This window comes from Canis lupus, chromosome 7, assembly GCF_048164855.1.
Source record: "Canis lupus baileyi chromosome 7, mCanLup2.hap1, whole genome shotgun sequence".
NCBI lineage: Eukaryota > Metazoa > Chordata > Mammalia > Carnivora > Canidae > Canis > Canis lupus.
In genome coordinates this window covers 69,273,263-69,280,528 of record NC_132844.1, presented here as the reverse complement: position 1 = coordinate 69,280,528, position 7,266 = coordinate 69,273,263, and the positions used below count along the sequence as shown (strand labels likewise).

The 7,266-nt window shown below is 36.5% G+C and overlaps 1 pseudogene; it reads right to left on the bottom strand.

Annotated features, from left to right (window-relative positions):
• Positions 1-6,044: 6,044 nt before the first annotated feature.
• On the bottom strand, positions 6,045-6,912 carry LOC140636358 (rRNA-processing protein FCF1 homolog pseudogene; annotated as a pseudogene).
• Between the last annotated feature and the right edge of the window lie 354 nt (positions 6,913-7,266).

Sequence of the window (7,266 nt, the reverse complement as noted above, 5' to 3'; positions counted from 1 at the left end):
CCCTTTTCTGGAGACTCTCCACAATCCAGCTGCCAGTCGCTCCCCTACGTTCACTTATTCTCTCTCTCCCATCATTTATGTTTAAATACAGCCGAGTTTCCTGTCCAAAGGAAAAATGAAACATTCTTCAACCCCATTTCCCTCTGGCTTCTAAGGACTCATCTTGCTCCACCTCTCAGGTGGGTTTGGCACCACTGCTCACTCCCTACACCTTGAGACACACTCTCTGCTGGCTTCCCTCCTTCAGATACCTCTTCTCAGCCTCCTCTGCCAGGTCCTGCTCCTAGAGGAGAGGTCCTGGTCCTCCTATCCTCACACTGTGCTGTCTGGAGGACCCCGCAAACATCTGCACCTGTGTGTGTCCAGCCCAGACTGCTCTCTCAGGCACACACCCAGAGATAGCCAAGCACCTGCCTTTTGCCCCCACTATCATGTCTCAAAGGTACAAAAAATCAGTACATCCCAAACTGCCCACTGTATCTCAACCCACTCCTTCTAGGTTCCCCATCTTAGCGAGGGTGCTAGTCTCCATCCAATGATGCACAGATCACATGCTGCCCTGGAGCCATCGTGACTCCATTCTCTCTCTCAATCAGGTCCCATTCATTACCACATCCTCTAGATTTCACCTCCTAAATCTTTATGGATCAGTCTACTTGCATGTGTTTCATCACTACCACCCTTCATCCTGAGCACCTTCACTAAAAATAACATCCTAACCAAGGTTACCAGATAAAAATGCAGGATGCCCAATAAAATTTGAATTTCATATTTTTTAAAAAATATTTTTAAAGTATAAATATTTCCCAATATTGCATGGGACATACTTACAATGAACAATTTTTCATTGCTTATTTGAAATTCAAATGTATTTTTAAATGTTCTTTTTTAGTTAACATTCTATGAAATTCTCATAGTATTTCAAGGATCATCTTGTATTTTTATTTGCTAAATCTGGCAATCCTAATCTTCACTGATCTCCCTGTAACCCCACACTGTGGCCAGATGACCTTGTTCAAACAAAATTTGCTGAGTAGTCAAAATGTTAAGTATATGTATGTAATTGCTAGATCCACCACTTTAAAAATATATATATGTGGTATGCCTGGGTGGCTCCGTGGTTGAGGTCTGCCTTTGGCTTGGGTCATTATCCTGGGGTCCTGGGATCAAGTCCCACAGTGGACTCCTTACAGGGAGCCTGCTTCTCCCTCTGCCTACGTTTCTGCCTGTCTCTCTGTGTCTCTCATGAGTAAATAAATAAAGTCTAAAAATATATATATGTAATGTACAGCATAGTGACTATAGTTAATAATACTGGATTGTATATTTGAAGGTTACTAGAGAGTACATTTTAAAAATTCTCATCACAAGAAAAAATTTGTAGGGATCCCTGGGTGGCTCAGGCACTGGTTTAGTGCCTGCCTTCAGCCCAGCGTGTGATCCTGGAGTCCAGGGATCAAGTCCCACGTCAGGCTCCCTGAATGGAGCCTGCTTCTCCCTCTTCCTGTGTCTCTGCCTCTCTCTCTTTCTCTCTCTGTCTGTCATGAATAAATAAATAAAATCTTAAAAAAAAAAACAAGAAAAAATTCGTGAGTATGCATGGTGACTATGCATGGTGACGGATGTTAACTAGATTTATTGTGGTGATCACTTCCCAATATATACAAATATTGAATCAATATGTTGTACACCTGATACTAATATTACATATAAATCATATTTCCATTTTTAAAAATAATAATTAAAATAAAATTTTCTTTTTGAGAAAAAAAATCTAAGTACAGGAAATTCTGTTAAAGAAGAAAATGTTATTAATGGCAACAACTTAAATTAGTTAATATTATATTGAGTGGGGGATCCCTGGGTGGCTCAGCAGTTTAGCGCCTGCCTTTGGCCCAGGGTGTGATCCTGGAGTCCCAGGATCAAGTCCCATATGAGGCTCCCTGCATGGAGCCTACTTCTCCCTCTGTCTATGCCTCTGCCTCTCTCTCTCTGTGTCTCTCATGAATAAATAAATAAAATCAATATAATATATATTATATTGAGTGCCCATTGTGTGCCAGAAATGCCTGGAAAATGAAATGTTCTGTTTAACCAAATAGTCTGATTAGTCAAATTATCATATATAATATATATCTACTTGACATCACTATTTGCAAGGATATAACAATATAAGCAGCACTAAGATTGAATTCAGCACATCATATGAGACCATATGATGTTTCAGAGTTACCACCATAAAATATTTTAGGAGCACATAAACATTAGCATAGAATCTGGAAAGTACATATGACTGAATGCCAAGGACACAAGAGTCAGGTCCTGGTCTCATTCTTACCTTGTTGTTGGATTTGAGCAAATCATTTTACTTCTCTCTGTTGCAGTTTCCTCCTCTATGAAATGAGGGGCTACACTAAATGAACTCTAAAAGCTCTTCTGGCTCTGATTCAATCACCTTATAGTGTGATAGATTGAAGAAGTGCTGCCTCATGGTGTTTCTGTTGAGAAAATGCTGAATATACTAGTTTCTACTATAGTTCTATAAAAATGAAAAACCTGTAACTTCGTATCTTTGAGGGAAAAAGATTTATCATCATTGGACCTGAGAAAATACAGTCAATTTATTTTGATTCTGGAAGAATGGAAATGAATTAAGAGATTTTTATAGGGCCCAAGAAATCCAAGTATAGAGCAGATATTAGATGTCATTAATTCCAAGGGCATAGGTCCCTAAAGAAAAATCTTCAGGATCTACTGAAGCCAACATCTATGAGATGGGATGCCAGAGTCTGAAGAAGAAGTTTTAAGCAGAGCACCTTCTTCCTAGTTCAGAGAAACTCAGGTGGATCCAGTTCCTTGAAGGCATGCACATAGTAAAATATTACAATGTGTTTTCAAGTGGTAACTTCTGTTTCTCTCAAAAGTCTAAAAAAATGAGACTCTTGACAGATTATTTATTAGATTTAGCTTGAATTATCTCAAGGAGTTTGTGAAAACTTGGGAAAATAATTTAGAATCTACTCAGTCTTCCTAAGGTAAAAGGGGGAAAAAAGTATACCAGGAGATAACAGTAAAAAAATAAACATAACAAATCCTCAATAAATAAAATAGAATACAGAAAAATAGTCAAATGATCCACTGAAAGCATAAAAGGGGAAATAGAGGAACTAATAACATAGGGAACAAATGGAAAGCAAATTATAAAATGGAAGTTCTAGGGGTGGTGCAGTTGGTTGAATGGCTGACTCTTGGTTTCAACTCAGGTTGTGATCTCAGGGCCATTGGACCAAGCTCCTTGTTGGGCTCTGCACTCAGCAAGTAGTCTGCTTAAGATTTTCTCTCCCTCTCCCTTTGCCCCTCCCCATTGTGCTCACACTCTCTCTCTTCTCTCTAAAATAAATAAATAAATAAATAAATCTTCTTTTAAAAAGGAAGTTCTAATCCAATTATATCAATAATTACATTAAATGCATACGATCTAAATATATCAATTAAAAATCAGAGATTATCAGAATGAATAAAAAACTAGCAAGAGTCAACAATATGTTGTCTCTAAAAAACCCACTTTATAATAGATATTTAATAGTAAAAGGGTGGAAAAAGATATACCTTGTAAACAGTAAGCAAAAGAAAACTACAGTGGTTATTTTAATAACAGGCAAGATGGATTTCAGAGTAAGGAAAATTATCAGCAATAAAGAGAGGCATTTTATACTGATAAAATGGTCAATTCATCAAGAAGACATAACACTCCTAAATGTGTATGCACCTAACAACAAAGCTTTAAAATACACGAAGCAGGGAGATCCCTGGGTGGCTCAGTGGTTTAGCACCTGCCTTTGGCCCAGAGCGTGATCCTGGAGTCCCAGGATCGAGTCCCACATTGGGCTCCCTGCATGGAGCCTGCTTCTCCCTCTGTCTATGTCTCTGCCTCTCTCTCTGTGTGTCTCTCATGAATAAATAAATAAAATATATTTTAAAAAATACATGAAGCAAAAACTAACAGAATGGAACAAAAAAATAGAAAAATTTGGGTGGAGATTTCAACAATTCTCAGAGCATTTGATAGAAAAAGTATACAGATTAATAAGGATGTAGAACTGAACAACACCATCAACAAACTGGATCTAATTAACATTTTTAGGACCCAACCATCAACAACCAAATATGCATTCTTTTCAAGTGCACATAGAACATTCACCAGTATAGACCATACCCTGGGTCACAAAACAAATGTTAACAAATTTTAAAAGTTGAAGTTATACAAAGTATATTTATTCTCCAGCCATAATGAAATTAAATTAAAGTCAATAACAAAAAGACAACTGGTAAATTTCCAAACACTGGAAATAAAACAACACACTTATAAATAATCTACAAGTCAAAGAGAATGTCTCAAGAACATTCGAACTGAACAAAAATTAAATTACAAGTCAAAATTTGTGACATGTGGCTAAAGCAGGGCATAGAGGGAAAGTCATAGCTTTAAAACTGTTTACATTAGAAGGGTCTCAAAACATCAATCCAGTTCCATCTTGAGAAACTACAAGACTGGGGGTGAGGGCAGCAGAGGGCAAAATATACCCAAAGCAAGCAGAAGGAAGGAATTAAGAACAGAAAGCCATGAAACTAAAAATAGAAAAAGCAATGGAAAAAATCAGTAAAACAAAAAGTTGATTATTTGAAAACATCAATAGAATTTTAAATAACTAGCCAAACTGACAAGGAACAAAGGAGAGGGCACAAATTATCAATATCAGTAATGAAAGATAAATGTCACTACAGACTCTGACATTAGAAGGATAATGAAAAAAAAAAGAAGGATAATGAGATAATACTATTACCAACTCTACACACATTATTACATTCAACAGGGCAGATGAAATGACTGACTTCTCAAAAGACACAACTAGCAAAACTCACTCAAGAAGAAACAGATCAGAGGAAGAAGAGAAGGAAGAGGGGGAGGAAAAAGGAGAAGAAGGAACAGATTATCCAAAGAGTATCTATTTAAAAAATTGAATTTGTAATTTAAAATCTTCCAAAAAAGTAAATCTCCCAGCCCAGATAGCTCCATTAGCAAATTTAACCAAGCATTTAAAGAAGACATACCTATCTCTTCCAGAATATAGAACAGGGAACACTTCCCAACCTATTTCATGAAGCCAGCATTACCTTTACTATAGATAGTAAAGGAAAAGGAAACTACAGACCAATATCCCTCATGAACACAGATTTTTAAAAATCCTCAGAAAAATATTTGCAAATAGAATCAGCAATAAATCAATTGAATAATGTACCATAACTAAGTGAGGTATCCCAGGAATGCAAGGCTGGTTCAGTATTTGAAAAATCAATGAATATAGTCCACCATATTAATAGACTAAAGAAGAAAAATCACATGATCATATTAATTGAAACAGAAAAAAATCATTTGACCAACTTCATCAATCTATAGTAAAAAGCTCTTGGCAAATTAGGAATAGAAAGGAATTTTCTTAATCTGATAAGGGACATCTACAAAAAACTTATAATTAACATCATACCTAATAATGAAGAACAGAATGCTTTTTTCAAAATCAAGAGCAAGGCAAGGGTGTCTACTCCCATCACTCTTATTCAACATCATGCTGGAAGTCCTAGCCCATGCAGTGAAGCAAGCAAAAGAGATAAGAGGTTGGAAAGGAGGAAATAAAATGGTCCTCACTTCCCTCCTCAACAGGATTGTCTTTGCAGAAAATATGGAATCTACCCCAAAACTCCTAGAACTAACAAATGAGTTGAGCAAGTTTGCAGAATATAAGATCAATTTACAAAAATCAATTATTTTTCCATATACTAGCAATGAACACTTGGAGACCAAAATTTTAGAAAAAAAATATCATTTATAATAGTTCCCTAAAACAAAATACTCACGTGTTAATATAGCAAAACATAAGCAGCATCTGTAGGCTGAAAACTACAAACACAGATGAAAGAAAGCAAAGAAGACCTAAATAAATGGAGTGACATACCATGTTCATGAATTGGAAGACTCAAGGCAGTTTATTTTTTTTATACAATCATCTGATTTATAGAAAGATGCAACAATACTTAAAATGATACAAAATACTGATTTCAAAACATAAAAAAATGAATATATTTAACCATACTCAGCTCATAACTGAGCAAATGGGTAAGAAGAATAATTCATACTATAGCATATTGCTAATATGAACTGGCAACAGAAAAAGTTGGTATAAGAAGACAGAAAAACGATCTTTTAAGAATTAGAACCGAGGGGCTCCATAATCATCTGGCATCCGCTCAATGTTGTACCTATGGTTAGAAATGTACATGATGGGAACTCCAGGGATCTTCCGGATCCTTTGTTTAAGGTCCCGGTCAACTGTGGCCACAATGTAACACTTGTGCTGAGTTACTCTCTGTACTAAGCAGTCATCTGCATAGGTTCCTTTGTGTGTGCATGGCAGTCGTTCAAATCTTGGATCCTTGGCAATCCTTAGAGCCACTCGATACTTTTGTCCCAGTTTCTCAATTTCAGCCATTACACAGTCAGTTATACAAGGGATACACTTGGCATACAGACAGTCCATCATTGACTGTACTAAGTCAAGTTTGGCTTTAATGGAAAAGTTGATAAAGTTGGTATCAACCAGGATGTGGTAAGGTGGGCCCAGCTGTGTGTTATATTGGAAGAATAAGCAGGAAGGATGTTGGGGGACTTCTCTTTCCTTGAGTGCACTGGGATCTTTCTTTTCTTTCTTTTTAGGTTTTAATCTATCCTTTTCTTTAAGCCTCTGATCTCGGAGACTAAGCATTCGCTTCATGGTCGCATACTTTCTTGCTTTCTTTTGCTTCCCCATGTTCACGCCGCACTCTTATTTCTTCACTCAAGGCAGTTTAATGTCAATTCTCTCCTATCATAATCCTGGAAAGATTTTTTGGCAGATACATGCAAGCTGATTCTAAAATTCATATGGAAAGACAATGAAACTAGAATAGCCAAAACAATTTTGATAAAAGAAAGTCAGATGAATCACACCACCCAATTTTAAGACCTAATAAAGCTGCAATAATAAAGGTAAGGTAGTAAGCAAGGGATAAACAACAAGGGAAATGGAACAGAATAGAAAGCGCAGAAGTAGACCCACATAAATGCGGCCAATTGATTTTTGCAAATGTACAAAGGCAATTCAAGGAGAAAGGGTAGCCTTTTTTTTTTTTTTTAAGATTTTATTTATTTATTCATGAGAGACAGAGAGA